The sequence below is a fragment of the Manis pentadactyla genome, chromosome 4 (assembly GCF_030020395.1).
Source record: "Manis pentadactyla isolate mManPen7 chromosome 4, mManPen7.hap1, whole genome shotgun sequence".
Lineage (NCBI taxonomy): Eukaryota > Metazoa > Chordata > Mammalia > Pholidota > Manidae > Manis > Manis pentadactyla.
The window spans coordinates 67,485,170-67,507,590 of record NC_080022.1 but is presented as its reverse complement, the minus strand read 5'-3'; positions in this window follow the sequence as shown (position 1 = coordinate 67,507,590).

The window sequence follows — 22,421 nt, the reverse complement described above, 5'->3', positions numbered from 1 at the left end:
AAGGGTTGGGAAAGAGAATCAAAATACTTTGAGTTGAGACTCTATAATAACATCATCCGGGGTTTAGAACTCTACCATTAAGTCTGAGACTCAGTTTCTTCACCTATAAATTGAGGACAATTGTAGGTCCTTGAAGGTTATTTGACTTACACATAATATAATATAATGTAAAGTAATATAATATAATATAATATAATATAATATAATATAATATAATAGACCTTTGAGGGCTACTTGGCTTCTGTTTGTTGGGATGTTTGAGATAATATCCATATGGCATTCATGCACAGTAGATGTTTGATATCTGGAAGCTATTTCTCCAGTTTTATTATCCTTGTTACTAAGAAATTAAGATGTAATTAATGCAATAGGCTGTTAGACATAAGCAGTAGAAAGAGGCAGCCTGTCACCAAGAAAGACTTCTCCCTGGGCAACCTCTAAGCCCTCCTTCGTTCCCAGTTTCACAATCAAGGACACCTCGCTTATCAGGAAGTCCATTCAAGGACACCTAGATTCTCAAGAAACCTAGAACCACAGGGGCTTCCCTGATTACAGAGAATTCACAAGGTCTAAAGACCTTGTCTGAAAATAACCCCACCTCATTAAAATAACAACTAAATCTAATGAGCATTGCAGTTTTGTCCCCATTGTGGACTTTGCTTAGGTACTTATGGGTAACGCATATGCTGAGAAAAAGGTTATATAACCTACAGTGGTCCATCAATCTGTCAATTAAATGATGAAAGATGCAGGGTAGGGCTTCCTACCATCTTAAGATAAAAAGTCAACCTAACCCTAATAGCTGGGCTGCCTCTGGTTTCCAGACAGTTCCCTCTTCTGTCTCAACTGGAAACATAATGATAAAGGTTAATTAGAGAAATTATATCAACAGTTAACTTGCAAGTATTTTTGCTTGCATTTTTATATTCTTGGTAGGGATCAGGGGAAATGGTGCTCAGATCTTGATCCTATTCAAAAATCCTATTTAAAAAAGTTTCAAAATCAAATACTTTATTTTTGAAACATTTTAGAAAAAATTGATGCATTACTTCTTAGTCAGCAATTGTTTGTGATTAAAATTTCATGGAATATGAAATCAAATGCATTTTTAGGACATTTCTTTCTCTGTTAATTTACCTTTGATGAAACAGGTAAAGTATGTAAAATGTAATTGTAAAAACAACAAAAATTCAGAGTGAGAGTATTTAAGTATGCTAACAGCCAAGCAGACACAATTTTGGTCATAAATTTTTTTCTCCATCTAATGTATCACTACAAGGACACCAACTATAAATTTAATTTTATAGCTCAATTCGCATAGAGTTTTCATTTCTAGAATTGACTTAGGAAAATTTTACTCTAAATTGCTAAGTCATGATCCATTTCATTAATATAGACAATGTCAATATTTTTCACCAAAGTATACATTATCATGGTGCTGGTAAATAAAATAGGACTTATTTTCCCTTCTTTTCTCATTTCCTCGGTCTTATACAAGACATAGATATTTCAACTGCTTTTATCTTCTAAATGTGTACTTTAAATGGATTGCTATTCTTTAAAAAATAACTTTGTTTTGTAACCAAAACAACTGTTTTAAAACTACACATCAAGAAATAGGAAATAAGCATATTTCCAGTATAATTAGAATCATAGCTTATCAGAAGCAATGAGAATGAATGTTAATTTGTTGGGATGATTTAGCACTTTGCAGTGACAGATAATAATGTACACTAAGTCATTAAGAAACATTTTTATCCTAATCTGCTAGTTTGCTACTAATTCATATCATCTCGATATACTTAAAGAAAGGGGGTGAGACTTATAATTACTTTTGACTGATGAACCTCAAAATTGGTGGCTATGAGTCCAGACGCCAGTTCCAATTAGTCTGAGTATAAAGTTTGGTTAAATATATGCTTCTAGGGTAATAAAACAGATTCTTCTTACTTTCTATTCTCTTTACTGGGGTTATTACTCTTCATTATTTTTTTAAATAGTAAGACGGCCTTTTTTTTTTTAAGATTTCTAATCCTGAACTACAGTATTTCATTAGTTTATTCAAGAGTGTTTATTGAGCTTCTACCATATATCAAGTTTTGATTATTCTTGGTCCTAGGATACTACAATAAAGGAAACAAAAAAAGAATAACATACCTTGTTCATGAGACAGCGATACATTAGGTAGAGAAAAATAATGCCATTTGGGAGCATTAGGAAAGTTCATCTTAGTGGTGGTTTGCATGGTCAGAGTGCTTTACTGAGAAGGTGGGCTTCGAATAAAGATTTATGTTGAGAAAGTGCAGCCACATGTACACCTGGGGCAAGAGTGTTGGAAGCTGAAAGAACCTGAAGTAGAATGGCCCTGACGCCAGAGCTACTTGTTGTATCTGATGATAATCAAGGTGATTATAGAAGCATATAAAGATAAATGCAACAGGTGGAATAGAGAGATAAACAGGTATGGGAAGCATGGTGGTGGTGGTGGTGATGGAGCAGATTTTAGAGACCTCGGAGACCACTATGTTTTATACTGAGTGGGATAGAAAGCCACTGGACGACTTTAGGAAGAGGAACAGCACGAGATGGCTTCATTTCCAAAGGATGATTCTGGATTTTGCATTAATAGAAGACTGCAAAGGAACAAGAATGTCAGCAAGGACACCAACTAGCATGATAAACCGAGGTGACAAAAGATCACAGCTTGAGCCAGGGTGGTAGTGGTGAGATGATGAGAAGTGGTCAGATATTGAGTATGATTTTATGTAAACTCAATAAGAATGTCTTACACATTATATGGAGACTGTAGAAGGGAGAGTCAAGGGTCAAGCCTTCATTTTGAAGGCGTTTTGCCTTCTGCTATTAGGAAGATGAAATAGATCTTTCTTTTCTGGATTGGGAATAAATATGGAGAAGCTGGGCTTAGATGAATGATCAATATTTTAACTTTGAAATTCCAGTCATATATGGAAATGCATGTGTCAAGTATGCAATCAGATGTCCTGGAATCTGAAGAAGAGTCTAAGAAAAATAACAACGTGGGCATTGCAGTTAAATGTCTCTCTATTCCACCTGTTGCATTAAAGCCAAAGCACTGTAAGGTCACCAAAAAAGTGAATGTACATAAAAGAGGCACAGGAACTGAATCTTAGGGGCTCTGATGTGCAGAGGTGAGGAGAAGGGAAGGAGCAAAGGAAATTAAGAACAGTAAGAGAGGTTGGGGAAATCAAAGGAATCTGCATTCTGGAAGCCACGAAAAGGCATTTCGAGAAGGAAGTAATCTCATGTGTCAAATACTGCTGCTAGAACAAGTAAAATGAGAATTGAGAATCACACATTAGATTTTCAACACATGATCACTGGTGAGACTGGTAAAAAAACTTCTCAATTGGAGTTTCATGGATGAAAGTCTACTTAGAGAAGGTTTAGAGAGACTAGAAAGAGAACATCTAGAGACAGATTATAGACACCAACTATATTTCATCAGTTCTAAGACATGCACTATTTCATATTTCAAATTCCTGAAATTGAACATATATATTAAAATTAAGAGATCTACTTGTTTCTACCTAGGCAGCTGTTCTAATGCAGTGGACATTGCCTGCTTATTCATGAACTTTGTCCTAGTTGTTTACATTTTCATTGCTGCTACATAAAAATAAAGCTAACAATCTCTTTCAGTATACATAACATAAAAATTCTGATAAAGCAGCTGTAATCATAAGCAGCATTTTTCCTTTCTTAGTAGCACATACAGTAACTGCATCTTATAATCAATGTGATTCAAATACAATAAATATGATTATAGTAGAATTTAGCTATAAGAGGAAAACAAAGAGATGGAGGGGGTTAGGAGGTCAAAAAGGGGTTTGCATATGGTATTTTGTTTATTTAAAATGCTAAAAATTAGAAAGTGTCTGAATGTTGATGGGAACAGTCTCATAGAAAGCAAAAGCCTGATGCAGGCTGATGTGCTTAAATATATCTTCCCTGTATAGTTCTGAACATGAAAATGCATTGAAATAGTGCTTATTCTCTCAGTGGTGGTGTTGAAATCATTTAAGATCTTCCTTTTGTGATCACAAGATGAAAGTTGCTTTAAAATCCTTCTGTAGGTTATAGATATAAATATTCAAGCTCAATATAAGCTATATTTTCTTACATTCAAGAAATATCAACCTTTGGTCTATAAACATTAACAATACTATGAAACTCTTTACATCTGTACCAATTTCATATTATATGGCTGCTTAAATAAGTAATTTAAATTATAAGGCACTTCAAAGGGAATGCTTGTATTTCATTTTTACTAAAGTAAAAATTATTTTTAATTAGTGTAATGGTTTTATGTATATGCATTTATTTTAACTGGAAATCTCTATATTTTATGCCCAGTGCACATGTAATTAGGCATTCCCAACTTAACAAATGGTCTTACATAAATAAACAATATAAATGATAATCAAAATAACTATATTTCTAGAGAAATTACTATTACTTGGAACTATGCTAAATATGACTCCCTAAAACAGTAAAAATCTGCAAAATAAGTATTATACAATAACATATTTTGCCAATAATGAGCTTTAAGTGAATATTGAGTATATTTATTTAGAGTGACAATGGTATAAGTTAAGGTTAGGTCTTAGCTCAATAGTCTAGGCAGCTATTGGTTTAGTAATTTACTTCCTTTGTTTTAATCCATCTATTGTGGTTATTTTGCAGTCCGTATTGCTAGATAGTCAAGTATTTCTGGAGATTTTAATAGGTATTAATAAAAAGTTAATGTTCCATATTGTACAATTAAAGAAAAATAAGTAGGTAAGAATCATATAGCTGATTGTGAATAAATTTTCATAATTAAGAAAATCAGGCATGGCATAATGTGTAATTCTTAATTCATGAATATATAAGATTCAAAATCTTGGTATAAGTTCATATTCATATTTTACCTAGTAACTATATTTTATAGTACATTGATTATTCAGTGATCTTTTTTTGGTAGATTTTGACATTTTGTTTTGTTCTTAATAAAAAGAACTGATTTACTTTATTAAAGTGCTAATTATTATTGTCATAAAAAGGTAAAAGATGAAACTCAAATTTTGACTATTTCTTGGCAGCAATTAATCTGTGTTCAATTGTCCTTTCTTATGTAGCTTGTCACACTAGGTATTTTATGAGTGTATACTGGTGTACTGTCAGTATATATCATTAAATGTTCTGTACAAAATAAATGCAGAAAACATGTCATCATTGATTAATGACCTATGTTTGCTTAAAATCAGTCCCTCTGTTCATCAAGCTAAATACTCCTTTAAGTTTGTGTGGTTCACCTAGGAATTGATTGTCTGTAGTGGTATAAATTCCATGAGAAAACGTGTTCTCAATATAATTGTGGATATTGAGTGGACCATATATCATCCCCCTACTCACTAGATATGTCTGATGGATGTCATGGAATTAGTGCCAGAGAAGGCTTTTAGGGATTGTTAAGGAATATGGGCTCTAGAGGAAGGCTATGTGAGCATCAAAGCAGACTAGCTATAAGACCATAGATGACTCATTTACCTCTCTCAGCCTCACTTTCCATACCAATAAAGTGAAAGTTTACAATAGCCTCTATGACATAGGAATTTGAGAGTTAAATAATAATGTATTGCATTGCTTGGCATATAGTTACTGTCTAATAAATGTTGAGAGAACAAAGAAGAAGACGATATGGTTATCTGGGGCATATTGCGTTGTTACAATCTTGTCTAGATGGCCAAAAATTTGTAGGTTATTAATTTAAAGTGTGTCTTGAATATATATACATAAATTGAGTTTGTTTTTTAATCTACATATTTCTTAAGAAAATTAAGAATTCCATTGTAGCTATGCGCACATTAACCAGAATACATCTAAAATTTATTACTAAATTTGCTACATTATAGTAGAAAAGCATATTTTAAACAGAATTATTGAAATGTATTATGAACAGTATAGTAATCTAGTTTCTGCACTTTTAGTGTGCGATGAGGTATATAATTTTCCCTTAATGACTCTACTTAGTGGGGAAAAAAAAGTTTGGTTATAGTCCCAAATAATTAAAGGTCTTAAATGGGCTGCCTATGAAGTGTTCTTATTTGAATTTGAACTGTCACACTATATTATTTGCTAAACTGTGCAGTTTTATATAAGTTTATAGGTGCAAGTTTATAATACACTAATGAAATTAAATGTTAATGTTCTGCAATATGAAAACATGTGCCTACTAGGATAAACATTCTGAAAAAGAGGCACTTTGTATAAATATTCTTGAAACTCGGTGTTCTGCAGTATAACTCATGCAGCACCAAGGTCACTTATTATGAGCATTTTCACTTGTTTTCATCAATTTGATTTTGTTTCTAGTTTGTGTTTGCTTGTTAATGTTTTGCTCTTTGGTTAGGCAGACTTTGGTATCTATACTTGAGATCAGTAAATTGTTTGATATAGTGAATTTCAGCAGGTACCCAGATAGGCATGCAATGGAAATTCAGCAAAATTGACTTAGGTGTCTTTGTACCTAGACTGACTATGCTAAAGCTTAAATCTACACTGCTTTCTCTTCTTTGCCTTTTACTTTTCTTCTTCTTCCTTCCTTCCTTTCTTTCCTTTTTTTTGTCCTATTTGCCTCAGTCAGTCTTCGTCACCCAGGAAAGAGACCTTTTAGCAGTCACCACCTTTCTTCCACCGAGGCCCATTTCATTACTTTTGCCCAAACCCTTATCAGTCAATGGGCTTTCTTAAATTCTAGCAAACAGGGAAATGTTTAAGTGAATATTAAATTAGAATTGCCATTTATTAAGCATCAAACATATCATTTTGCATGTTTTAGCCCTATCCTTAAAATAATTAAAATATCCTAAAATTTAAAAAGGTTAAGTATAATTGTCTTCCTTATTATGGATGTTGAGATTAAGACTCCTTGGTCACGAGACCAATCAAAACAACATTGCTGGTGTTTGCCTCCTTTGGATAAGTCAGTTCTGCTTGACACTGAAGATTATTCAAGATTCAGTGCTGCCTCTATAGGTAATCTGTGAAGTTAATTCCTACAAAATAATACATAGCTAATAATGACTTCACAAAATAACTCTCTCAGATCATAATGTTACTGTTTTTTAAGGGAAACCAGTTGTCTAAACAGAGAACAGGACCATGACCTGTGTGTGTTACTATGCTGAAGAAAGAAGAGTATTTAAATTGTGTGAATTCAGAATCTGCTACATCATTTATGAGTAGGGATTAAAAAAAAAACTGGTCATATTTACAAATACAACAGCTACCGGAAACTGTGTATAGGAGAGCCAATTACTTTGACCAGGTAGGAATTCGCAGAGGTTTTGATTTGGTTGGTGGTTGTTGACATTTTTTTTTTAATGAAAATGGAAAGGATAACTTTTAAAGGAGATGTACATTGCTCGACCCAAACAAAATCACAACTAGATGATAGAACAGTTGCTGACCTTGAAACCAAAGCTCTGGTTTGTTTTCTGGAGTATGTGTTTTTTGGAGAATTTGTGTCAATTTCCTTTTCAGATATACGGATTTTTGTTTTTAAGTGCTTTGAAATCAAATTTAAAAGATTATAAAAATTACTATAGTTTTATAATAGATTTTGAATGGTATTATGCACTGCAGTATTCCTAAAATTGGTTGTTTTTGTACTTTTGAACCATCAGCTGACTTGCTTCTATGATCCAAGAGCAACATAGCAGTCATTCATCAGGAGCAAAATAAATTGATTAAGACAGTTTTGCTATTACTTTCTGGGTTAACGTAAATTTCAGGTTTCAAGGTGATAAGCTCTAACCTAGATAAAAACAAGCAGTGTGCATTCTACCACAGATTCCATCACTCATATTGAGTCAATATGGTTAGTGCAATGACTTTTACTAAATGTGCAGAACTTGGAATATATAATATTTAATTGTCTTAAGGTATATTGTTTTACTGGCTTTCCCTTATCTAAGAATACAAGTGGAAACTCTAATCACACATGAAAACCATTAAATATAGAGTACAATAAAAGAAAAACAATCTTTACTCTGATTTCCACTTGATACACCCAGAACAGTTCAGATTATTTGAGACATGTACAGTTGAATGTTTTGAGACAATTTGCTTTAAATAGAGTTCCCCAGAGAGAAACAGAGACTTATAACATTAATATACATTTCTACCTAAAAAATTCACTGCTCCTAAAATTATATATTCAATTCTCATGTAAAACTAGTGTATGCTCCTATACAGCAAGCTCAGTTTTTTTACTTTTATTGTTTCAATTCTTAACAAAACTGAAACCTCTTGGTTAAGATTTCTTTAGTGACATTTTTAATATTGAATAAATCAAATCCCTAGTCTCCAGAGCTTTACATGTCTTGTATTCTGAAGTTTTGCCATATAAACAAATTGTTTTTCTAATCCTTTTACATTTTTTAAAGTATATGAAAAGTTCAATCTAATCTGTACAGCATCATCAAATTTTTATTCCCTAACTCTTATTTTATTTGCAAGCAAAACTTAGTTTCTAAAATATGGATTGTTACCTGTGTAACTGGATTAGGGACTGCAAATCAATACATTTGATATTATTACAGTGAATGTTTCAGAAAATTTAGTGTCACCAATAACATTATACATTAGTCTTGTTTTATTCTTTCTAATAATCTAGTTTTAGTTTCAGTATTATACTTTTTATTTTGGTGTAATTTTTCTAAGTAGAAGGAAATGATATGGTACACTTTAATGTAGCAAATCATGCTAAAGTATTTATATACCTGGATAAGTTATTTTTGTTGTCTAATATTAATTTTTATAATGTCAATATTCATAACACCTCCAAAAAATATTCGTTGGAAGAACTGTTTTATTTTACTTGCATATAATGAATGACAGAAATTATCCCTAAGGGAGGGTTAAAGAAGAATAAGTCATTAAAACAAATTGTGGAATTGTAATTTCTTTTTAAGCTCTTCCATATACATTGTCTGGTTAAAATAATTCTATGATCTAAGAAATGATATTGCCATTTTATGGATTATGAATGGAAATCTCACAGACTTGAATAAGGCATCATTTTACAAGTAGTTTATCTGAGGCCCAGACACATTTATCTGACTAGAGAGGTTAATATTTCTTCTTCTACCAGACCAAATAAGATACAGCATTTATTGTGTACCTGTGAATGATTAATTATAAATACTTTGGAGGTTTAAATAAAACTTCACTCTCCCTCTCATTATCTTTCTCTCCCTCACACACACATGCATACATACACATAGCATTTTACAGTTGAAGAAATGGAATCACAGAGAGATTAAGTAATTTGATGTAGCTAACAACTTTGTAAATGGCAAAACTAAAATTAAAGTATGGAGCCCAGTATTTTAAGTTCAGGCTTTGGAGAAACAATGTCTGAATCCTATGCCAGATTTACCACTTTATTACTACCCAGTAATCTGTGTGCAACAGCAAGTGAGTCAAAGGTGTTTGTCTTCTTGTTTAGCTAATTGTCACTTTTGTAATTATCTTAAGTCTCCCTTTCTATTAAACTGACTCCGCTTTATTATACTGATTCTCTCCCTATTTTAAAATTGTGTTACAGTTCATTAAGTTCTTCCCTTCCCAATAAGTACATTTGATATTATTGTAGTTAATGCTTTGGAAAATTTAGTGTCAACAATAGCACTACACATTAGTCTTGCTTTATTCTTTTAAAATCTTGCTTTATTTCCAATATTATATTTTTATCTTGGAGTGATTTTTTTTTAGTATAAGGAAATGGTATTTACTAATTTGTTTCCTTTTTTATCTTTGGTTTTAATTAGGAGGTTATTTTCTAACTACTTGAGACATTCTTGTGTTTCTCTACACTAGAATTGTTTCATAATGACTGCCTTAAATGGCCCCACACATTTTGACAAGAAGCACTTTCATTTTCATTCAGCTCTGAATATTTTAAAGTTTCCTTAAAAATTCCATATTTAAACCAAAGGTTATCTGGTAGTATGCTTTTAAAAATTTTTTTGAAACATGAGATTTTTGTCAGCTATTTTTTCTTACTCTATCATTTAATTTATTTTAATATATTGTACATTTACTTAATATATTACATTAAAATACATAATATATATTTATATTAATATATACATGTAGTAATTTCTGAGAACTCAGTTCATTTGTAGATTCTTTGAATCTATTTGAAACTCTCTTTTGTGGCTTGATGCATAATTTTTTTCTATTAGCAATCTATTCTAAAGTTTAATGCATTTTTTTCAAGTGACATCATCAGGATAGTAGAATAGGAAGCCCCAGACCTCATTCTTCCAAAAAGAGACTGAACTAAAAACAATATAGGATCCCAAAGGTCTTTATGAGATCACCAAGGAGTCATAGTACCCCAGGCAAGTACAAAACCAGAACAGCTGCACTGAAAGCAGTAAGAAAAGCCAATGCATTTAATGTATGAGAGCCTGTCCCCTAAGCCTGCCCAGCTCAGTACAACCAAGAAAAAAATACCCTATTCATTACTTCTGCCTCAGGAGGGAAAAAGAAGAATGGAACACATGTCCAACATTCCAGCTTTTGGGGGAATGCCAGAGAGACTGGTTTCTGTCTCACCAGACTCAGAATGGTGATAGGAAAACAGTATATTTTGGATGCACCACTAAGAACAAATGCAAACTAGGAACTTGTTTCAATATCAAAGAATGTGCAGTACCAAGGGATCAAAAAATTATAAACTCCTGAGAAAGAAATTCATAAACCTCTGTAATAGTAAATTTTTATGTACAAGCCTAACAAAGACACATCGCAGAAGGAGTTTGGCCTCCCCATCTCTGGCCAAGCTGGTTGGTTAAGTTCTCTGCGGAACTGGTCCCTAAGGTAGAGTGTGGCTAATTTTCAAATGCCCAAATCTTAGCAAAAACACCTAAACAAACAAACAAACAAAAAGACATATAAGGAAAGAGGTGAACAAGTCCCAAAGGAACAAATAAATCTCTATAAACTGATCCTAAAGAAACAGTGATTTATAGAATACCTGACAAAATTTCAAAATAATCATTGTGAAAGAGCTAAATGAGCTACAAGAAAACACAGAAAATTAAATGAAATCAGGAAAACAATGGATGGACAAAAATATCAAGAAATCAATAGAAACTATAAAAAAGAACAAAACAGAAATTTTGAAGCTAAAGAACACAATGTATAAATTGAATAATCCTCTTGGGAGGGTTTTCAAAATCAGATTTTGTCAAACATAAGAAAGAATCAACAAAAATGAAGATAGGTAATCTGAAGTTATCTTCAATTGAAATAAGAGGAACAAAAAGGAAAAAAAGAGTGAAGTGAAAAAAGCCTAATAAAGGATTTATACAACAGCATTCAGAGGACTAATATATACCTTACCAGAGTCCAGAAGGAAAAGAGAGAAAGGAACAGAGAAAGTATTTGGAAATTTAATGACTGAAAATTTTCCAAATCTAAGTAAGGAAATCAGTATCCAAATCCATGGAGCTCAAAATACCTCAACTAAGACAAATTCAAAGATTTCCATCTCAATACACATGTAATTGAACTCTCAAAAGTCAAAACGAGTTTCTTAAAAGCATCAAGAGAAAAACTTTCATAAGATTATCAGCAAATTTCTCAAAAGCACATGAAGGCATGGAAGGGCTTGGATAATGCATTCAAAATGCTGAGAGGAAAAAAAAAATTGCAAACCAAGACTACTATATTGCAAAATAAGACTACTATAATTGGCAAAACTATTCCCAGATAAGAAAATGAAGGAGAAATAAAGACCTTCCCAGATAAAAAAATGTTAAGGGATTTCATCACCACTACACCTGCTTTACAAAAAGTTCTAAAGGGACTACTTAAAGTTGAAACAAAAGGACATTAGACAGCAACACAGAAGTGTATGCAAATATAAAGCTCACTAGTAAAGGTAACTTGATTATAAATACAGAATCCTGTAATACTGTAATGGTGATGCACAAATCACTTAATTTTGTGTAGAATTTAAAAGTTAGAATAAAAAAATTGTAAGTATAAAACCACATAACTGAAGAAATATATGAAATAATATAATTTGTGACATGGGTAATATATAGCGGAAAAATGTAAAGGAGTAGAATTTTTGTAAGTAATTGAAGTTGTTATCAGTTTAAAAGAGTAATACAACTATGAGATGTTTTATGTAATCTCTATGGTAACCACAGAGAAAGTATCTATGGAAGATACACAAAAAAGTAAGAGAGAGAGGAAGGAATCAAAGCTTGTGTTACAAAAAGTCAAAATCCCAAAGAAGGCATCAAGAAAAGTAAAGGGCAAAATAACTACAGGACATAAAGAAAACAGTCAACAAAATAACAATAGTAAGTTCTTCTTATCAGTTAATCACTTTAAACACAAGTACATTAAGCTCCCCAACTGAAAAACCTAGCATAAGTGACTAGATTAAAAAAAAAAAATACAAGGTCATACTGTCTACAAGAGAATCACTTTATGTGTAAGGACACACACAAGATGAAAGTGAGAGGAATAAAGACATATGCAAGTAGTAACCCAAAGAGAGCAGGTATAGTCATACTTTTATCAAACAAAATAGGTGGTAAATCAAAAAACTGAAAGAAGAGATGAGGAAGAACATCATATAATGATGAGTCAATTCATCAGATTCTAAAATATAATATATATTTACCTATCATGAGAGCATCTAAATATATGAAGCAAATATTAACAAAATTGAAGGGAGAAATAGAAAGTAATACAGTAACACTAGGAGAGATCAATATCCCTCTTTCAATAGTGGATAAAACAACCAGACAGAAGATTAATATGGTAAAAGAGAACTTGAAAAAATTTATAGGCCAATTGAACCTAATAGATACATACAGAACAATGCATCCAACTATGATAGAATACACATTCCTCTCGTGTGTGCATAGAACATTGTCCAGAAAGCAAGACTTAACAAATTTATGGAGACTGAAATCACATCAAGTTAATTTTTCTAACCAAAGTGGAATGAAGCTAGAGTTCAATAGCAAAACATAAACTGGAAAATTCACAAATACGTGTGCTAATTAAACAACACATTCTTGAACAATGATTGGGTCAAAGAATAAATCATAAAGGAAATTAGAGAGCACATTGGGCCAAATAAAATGAAAATACAGCATTCTAGAACATACGGGATGTACCAAGAACAAACTATTATTTTAATTTAAAGGTGGACACATAATATATATTATGTTTTTACAAATAAAGCTTCTGTATTTTAAATGACAACTTATTCCATTTATTGTTTTTGTAATGGTTGTTACACCAAAATTTTTTCTATCATTTAATGTTTAATAACTCCGTTTTTTTCCTTTTTCCCTTCATTTTTTGTTTAAAGGTTTAGATTAAATTTTCTTATTCTATTTGTTATATGTTATATAACATATACATATTATTTGTTATATATGAAATTATATGTCATAAATTATATTTTCTTATATTTTCCCTTAAATGATGTTTTGCATATATTATATTCATACACAGCTCATACATGTATACATTTATCATATATATCAGATATATATGTAAAATTGTTTTAAATTTATGGATTCTATTTTTATTATTTTGACAAATGTCCCTATTATTTAGGTACAACGGAATCATCTAAAATCTGGTTTCAGAACTCTTCTCTTAATACTTCCACCCTTTTTATTCTTTCCTGAAAACTTCCAGAACTTTTCTGATAACTTCTAGACTTTGTTTTCAACACACTGGATTTTTCTTTTATGCTGTGATAGGTTGGTTATTGTCCCCAGTTCTTCACTCCTACCCTGTAATAGATTTATGCATCCATGTCCTTTGTCGAGTGATTTTTCAGTGTCTCCCCTGCAATAGGAAAAATATGTAAGTAATCTTGTTGACTTGCAGTTTAGCACAGACATTTTCTTTTTAGTAGATGCGATATAAGCAAAGAATTGTACTGAACTTGCTTGTTTTGACTTGTTCTTTTGTCATTGTACAAACTACCTTGAGAAGAACAGTCTACAATAAGCAAACACATTGTGAGAAAATTAAAATTTGTTTTTAGATGGAAATTTTAAGATTTTCTTCAAGTGGAATAGCCAACAATAATAGAAGCAATGTCCGTTCTGCTATTAAACCCACTTGTTATTTTATAATTACCTTTATTAACTTTTGCATTTATCAATAAAATTTATTTTATTAATATACAATATTCAATACATACAAAATGTATATGCTGTAAAATATAACAAGATGGTGACTATAAATGAATTCATCACCATACTTAAGAAATAATTCATTGCCAAAGCCACTAATTAACTCTCTATTACCTCTTCCTGATAACTGTTTCTCCCCTATCCCTGATTTTGTGTTTAGCATTCTGTTGTTTAACTTTAGAATGTTATTAAACATGTATATATCTCTAAACAATGCATACTATACATGCCTATGTGTCTATACAATTTTTAGATTTACCATATTATTTTGAGGGCATTTCTTAGATTTTATTCACAGTTATGATTGATTGATTGATTGATTTGACAGCAGTTGGATTATAGCTCTAAAAGCCATTAACCTCTTATCTAGTCTCTGTATTGAAATTTGGAGAGAACACTAACTCATTAGCCTCATCATGCCTGTAATAAGTAGTCAAAAAGACATTTTTATTTTTGTATAAATTAAAGACTCTCCTTAAAGTGTTGTTCTTTTGATATCAGAATTTAAGATTTTAATGGCCTGATTATAATTACAGACATTTGTTCCATTATACTCATGAATGATGAATGATTCAAAAGGCAGTCTATTGAATTCAGATTTTTCTAATCTATTTTTAAATTAGAAAACTCTGAGGCAGTAATTTACAGTAACAAAGCAAAGATTGTTTTATGGTTCCAAATTCTTCCTTTGTTTAATTAAAGTTGTTTTTAAAAATAATAATTGGAAATAAGGTGTTCCGTTTAACAATATCAGAACATGAAACTTTTATGAAAACGCCTTTGAAAGAAGTAATGTTATTTTGCACAAAAGTATAAGGATAAGTTTGCATGTAATATGCACTTTTCCAAATATGATATCTACAGTGTCTTTCTTTGTTCTGTGGTAATGTAAACATGTAGTTTGATTTCAGAGTTTTGGTAAGCAGAACATGTAAGCAGAACGTGGTAAGCAGGACTTGAAATCAAAATGAAATTGGAGAGATAAAGTATTCTTTCTTTTTCTTTTTGAATATAAAAAATAATCACATCTCCAAATTAATTTTGTCAACATGTTCTTTTAATTACAACATATATGTTTAACCACAACATATAATATATATGTTTGTATATTACAGTATATATATATATATGCTTTATAAATAAACATGCTTTAATTACAACATTACAGCATATAATCCAACTGACAATGAACCTTATTTTCATGGAGAAGGAAATGTTCAATAGATTAAGAACAGTACAATGTTTTTTACTAGTTTCAGAATGCTTTTTTGTCTAAATTACTTGTGGCACTTTAGTTTGTGTACTCCATAGTGTAGCATCAGCCACAGAGAAGATGGTGATGAACACTATTTAAAACATGAAACTTGCCAATATCCTTTGCATTTGTCTGCTACTTTATTTGGACCTTCCTCAGAGTTTTAATATCAGGTAGTACTATAAGACACGGGATGTTTCTTCAAAAATATTTATTACCTTATTAAGGTAAACTGTCTTTCCTGCCGGTGGATGATATTTTATAGAAAAGATACAGAATCCTATAAACTTCACTGTTGGAGTCCAGCCACTTTTTAGCTGACAACACTATAACCATTACTTTCATTCTAATTTTAAGGCATTAGTAGCAGCACTTCAATTAACCAATTAATCAAAATAATATTCAAGTTTCTGCACATCTAGTTCGTAAAGGCTCTCCCTTTAGCATATTATTTCAAATGAATGCCACCTCCTGCTATGGCGGGTGTGCAGCTGGCCTAGAAAAGCACAGTAGTTGGCTCTTTCCATGGCAATGAAAAAAGTTAACAACACTGACACTTAAGTGACCATAATTAGTCCATTGAGATTAATGTGGGAACTCTGCACCTCTCCTAGTGTCATTGTCATAGACGTATGACACCCTCTAAATTGAAGTAGTTCATTGGTTCATTTTCCAAATGGTTTTCTTACTTAGAATGCCTAGAAGCTCAGTTTTTAAAAACATGAAGATCTTGGGTACTGTAGAAAACAACCTCAACCAAAGAAAGTCTAAAGGGAGACCTTACACCTTCAAATTACAGTGTGTTTTCTCAGTGTTTGTATGAGAAAGACACGTCAAATGATCACATATAGAAGCCAAATCCTTTTAACAGATAACATTAAATATTTAACAGAGCAAATGTGGAATTTCAGAGATTAATTTTCTGTGAATACAAGTTAAGAAAAGAAAGAGCATAATAAGAAGGCAAGTTCGCCCCTATTCGAATGAATTCATCTAAAGTTTCAAAATGCTTTATGAGAAAAGTTTATAATAATAAAAGGACATAAAATTTGTTTTCAGATAACATGTAATACAAAACTAACATGCCAGTTTTATTTTCATGCCTTTGTATAGTAGTGGAGAAAAACGTACTGGTGTGTAACTGTACTTTTTTAAATGAAAGTGTCACTATACATAGTTTATTTTAAACATGCAAACAGCATTTCAAAAACTGATTTAGGTAAACTCTGCTAGAAAATCAGGAAAGTAAATGGTAAGCAAATATGCCCTGAAATTCATCAGCAAGTCTTGTGAATATATAGGAAAGCAGGAAGCAGAACACTGAAGGAGACAAAGAGTTGTAGCACACTATAAGTGTGAAAAGGAGTGAAATATCTGCTAACATAATCAAGATTATCGAATGTTGACTTTCTTTTCTAAGGCAGCATGGGAAACCAAAAATGCTCTTAGAAATGAGAAGTGTTGCCTGTAAACTGAGGATATAGGTAAATGCCCTGATTTTCCAAAGCAGTGATATATTATTTGCAAGGATTCCACCAGTTACTACATGCACTGAAAAGTTTTGGATAGGCTCAAGTACATAATATCAGACTCCTTCAAAATTTGTTGCTTCATAGCACTAGGAAACTTAAGTAGGCATCTGTTTGGACAGATTCTAGGACACAAAGTTATCAGAGCTTCTGTTTCTCCAGCTCTCAGTTCTGTTTATCTCTGGATATTATCTGATTATGTCAATCTACACTTAAAAAAGATAACTATCACCACTCTCAAATTAGTCACCCAAATAGATTAAGAAAATTGTTGTGCCCTCAGTAAATTCAAAAGAAAGAGATAATAGTTTCATTTTTTATAGTCCTGGGTTTGACGCAGACTTGGTGGTATACCCATCCTAGAGCCAATCATTCTGGCCACAGTTCACATGAGCGTTCTTGGGTAAATTCCACCCAAAATACATGGTATAGATTCCATAATGAAAAAAAAAGATTATCTTATCAGAAAAATGATGAAAGAATACTTGATTAGCTAAAACAAAAATCAAATAATCATCCTACGGAAAGAGAGGGATTGTATATGTTAAAAGCTCATGAAGTTATTATTGATCATATGCAAATTTTTATATAGACTAGTTTACAGGTGTTTTATGTATGTTAAAAAAATTCAGAAATAAAAGAAGTCATTTGGATGTTCACTGAAATGAAATGAGACATATAAACCTATCCTCATTTATAATTTTGATAGAATTTCCAAACTGAAGAAGACTTTATAGATACATTGCACCTAAATTTTTTCATAATAAATTGGTGGATAACAGGATGAAATTTGTGTTAAGTAACCATTTTATTAATGGTATCTATTCAAACAACCCTACCAGAAATATGTTAAGTAATCAATACAATAATGGCATGAAATAAAGAATTTAAGGTTTTGTTCTTTCTCCTAATTCAATTTTTTTTCAATGTCTTAGATGAAGACATGGAAAATAGGTTAGAAATGTATGTTCAGTATAGAAAGTGTAGGGGAAAATTATATATTGGATGTCATATCTGAGATGCAAAACATTTTTCAACATAATAGATTAATATATAAACCTGATGAGATAAAATTTAATATACACTTTAATGTTTTAAAAAAACAAAACTTTCAGATAAACTCAAGCTTAGAAATAAACTTAGGCCTCAGAAGATTGGAGACTGATGAAAATTAGACTTGGGGTGGATTAATGATTGTGCATTGAGCATTGACTCCCCTATACAGAATTTTATTGTCGTTAACAACCATTTGATCAATAAATATGAGAGATGCCCTCACAAAAAAAAAAAAAAAGGACAGACTTCCAATGGTAAAATAAATAAGTAACCGGGATGTAATGTATAGCATAAGGAATATAGTCAAGATATTGTAACAGCTTGGTAGGGTGATAGCTGGAACCTAGAATTATGTATATAAATGTTTTATCACTGTGTTGTACACTTGAAAAAAAAAAAAAAAAAGAAAGAAACAATGTAGGTTAACAGGTGACTTTAAAGACTGAAGGACTTTAGCTTGATACAACCTCAACACATATTAACAATGTTACATTTCTGCTAAAATAAATTACAGTTATTACAGGAGATATTAATAAAATTTTGTTTCTAATAACAATAGGTGGTCAATTATTGTCCTAATCTGAGAGATATACTGATAAATTTGAGTATGTCCAAAGAAAAATTAACATAAGAAAATATCTAGATTAGAGGGGAGAATATTAAGCACAAAAATGAAAACTACTTTAAATACTTGAAGACTTGACCATAATTTTGAGTTCAGATTTACTCTGTGTGCTTCCAAAAGTTATATCCAGAACTTGTAGTTGTGGTTTAGCAATCTAAGATCAATAATAAAGGACACTTTTTTACCCAAATAGTGTATTTTCTTTTGGTTTCAAAATTATATATTTTAAAAATGTTTTCATTAATTATTGAATTTCCTGTAATGATATGATTCAATTCAATATGAAACTTAGTATGATTCAGTAATGACAACTTTTAGTGTCACTGTAAGAAAAAATTCATGCAGGAAGTTTGTGGTTTGACTAGATAACTTTGAATCTCAGTTCAATATATTAATGCTTTGGATTTCTATAAAATAATCCATAACTGAAAAGCAGGTTATTGGAAGTATCTGTTTGGGAGAGTAGTTTCCAAGTCAGGTCACAGAAATCGCCTGTCTAGCTAGTAGCAAGAATGAGTGATCATTTTACAAAGAAATATAAACCTAAAAGCTGAGAAACTCAGGCTCTTCAGAAGTTTACAAGATAAGAAAGAAACCTCTCTGCAGAAATTGTTGTAGGCAATACCACTATGAAAACAGTCTTAAAAAACAGCTGTGAAGAACAATGAAAGTAGAGATTAGCAGCCTGAATTAAGGTGAGTAACAATTAGGGATTGGTTTTACTTATTATAGAATACTTAATATAGTCAAGAGTTATTTATATATAGATGAGTAAAACAAACAAAAAAGAATAACGCACTTTCCTATTACCCATCTTAAGAAAAAATTTTAAACCCACTACATGCTCTGCTTCGATTATATCCTCCATTCGCAAGCAGAGGGAATCAGTTCTTAATTATTTATCTACCGTCCCCTTAGTTTTACGTATATCTCTACTAAAAAAATGATGTGTATGTGTATGTGTATATGTGCATGTGTGTGTATACATATATACACACACATCTACCTGCATATACGTGGTATATTGTTTTGCACACTTTGTCATCTCCACAAATTGATTTTTGTATGTATTGTTTTGCAACCTGCTTTCTTAGCTCAGAGACTCATCCATGTTGTTGCACAGCTGTAGTTCTTACATAGTTAACTGTAGTGCTATATCCGATTGCATTTTACACAATAATTCTTCTCCTGGTGGAAATGTATTTCAGTTTATATATGACACTTGCACAAATACAAGTGTATTTTTTAAATAGTGGGTCTCAAAGTGTGTTCTCCTGACCAGCAGCCATCACCTGAGAACTTACTAGCAAATTCTACAGCCCCACCACAGAAGTATGGATTCAGAAGCTTGAGAGGCAATAGGGCCCAGTAGTCTTTAAACAGTCTTCCCAGGTGAATCTGATGCACATTCCATTGCAAAAAAAAAAAATCACTGGTATACAGTATATATCTAAAAAAAGAATTGCAGTATCATACTTCCTAAATCTTCAAGCTTACCAGATAATAGTACATAGTTTTCTAAAATGGTTAGACCAATTTCTAGTTCTACCAATAGTTAATGTGAGCTTCCATTGTTCTAATTCTTCTGAACAACTGGCACTGTCTGAATTTCAAAAATCGTTGCCAATCTGATGGGTGTGAAATACATCATGTGAATTAAATTTGCTTTTTTCCAGATTTGCAAATGATCACAGTATATTTTCTAAATTTTAGGAAACTTTTTACTTTCTCTTCTATGAACTTCTTATAACTTCCATTTTTTAAATTGGATTCATTGTGTTTTTTGATGGATAATTTTTAAAAGTGTTGTTACTTTTTTCTTCTTTTATTATAATTATAATACATCTTTTGTTACTAATCATTTCTTGGTTAAATGTGTGGTCAGTATTGTCTCTCAGTTTATACTTGCCTTTTGACTTCCAGTCCTCTTTACAATAACTTTTGATTCACTGGTGTTCTTAATTTCACTACAGTAGAGTTCATCATCCACTTTATTGTTTTCAAAATTTTTGTCTTGTTTAGAACTCTACTCTGAGAACATGAAAATATTCTACATATTTTACTTCTAATAATTTCATTTTTTTATTTTATTTTTTTTAACTTTTTCCGTCTCTCTGAAACTGAGTCTTACATAAACATAACAGGTAAGATTTCATTTTCTTTCCATAATGATAACCAGTTGTTCCAGAAAACTTTATTCAGTAATTCATCAGTCTTCAGTAATCTTCAATGACATATCTCTTACATACCTTTCTACATATGCATGAATCTCTATAATAGGTCCATTGCTTAATGTTTCAACTTCTACTACAGTGTCCTACTGTCAAAAAATAACTTTATATAAAATCATAATACCATAATTCTCATTACTCCACTATATTATTTTCATCAGGAGCTTCTTGATGACTTACAACTCTATGTATGTGCACACACACACACACACACACACACGTAGGATTTTGTTTAGTAGTGCATAAGCATATGATAATGTTGGGAAGAACTGAGATGTTTATGGTACTAATATTGTATCCATGAGTGTGGTATATTTCTTCATTACTTCAAGTCTTTCTTAACATTGTACCATAGAGTTGTATAATTTTCTCCATAAGGGTAAAGCATATTTGTAATAGATCTTCTCCTAGGTTCTTTTATGTTTTGTTTTGTTTTAATTTGATATTGTTAATGTACAATTACTTGAACAACATTATGGTTACTAGACTCCCCCTATTATCAATTTCTCCCCACCTACCCAATTACAGTCATGGTCTAACAGTGTAGTAAGATGCTATAGAGTCATTACTTGTCTTCTCTGTATATACTGCCTTCCCCATGTCCCCAACCCCCTACATTATGTGTGCTAATCGTAATGCCCCATTTTCCCTCTTATCCCTTCCCTTCCCACCCATCCTCCCCAGTCCCTTTCCCTTTGGTAACTGTTAGTCCATTCTTAGGTTCTGTGAGTCTGCTGCTGTTTTGTTCCTTCATTTTTTGTTTTGTTTGTATACTCCACAGATGAGTGAAATCATTTGATACTTGTCTTTCTCTGCCTGGCTTATTTCACTGAGCATAATACCCACTTAGTTCCATCCATGTTGTTGCAAAAGGTAGGATTTGTTTTCTTCTTATGGCTGAATAATATTCCATTGTGTATATGTGCCACATCTTCTTTATCCACTCATCTACTAATGGACACTTAGGTTGCTTCCATTTCTTGACTATTGTAAATAGTCTTGTGATAAACATAGGGGTGCATATGTCTTTTTCAAACTGGGCTGCTGCATTCTTAGGATAAATTCCTTGGAGTGGAATTCCTGGGTCAAATGGTATTTCTATTTTGAGTTTTTTGAGGAACCTCCATACTGCTTTCCACAATGGTTGAACTAGTTTCCATTCCCACCAGCAGTGTAAGAGGGTTCCCCTTTCTTGATATCCTCGCCAACATTTGTTGTTGTTTGTTTTTTGGATGTTGGCCATCCTAACTGTTGTGAGGTGATAACTCATTGTGGTTTTAATTTGATATCTCTGATGAGTAGCTATGTGGAGCAGCTTTTCATGTGCCTGTTGGCCGTCTGAATTTCTTCTTTGGAGAAGTGTCTGTTCAGCTCCTCTGACCATTTTTTAACCGGCTTATTTGCTCTTTGTTTGTTGAGGTGCATGAGCTCTTTTATATAATTTGGATA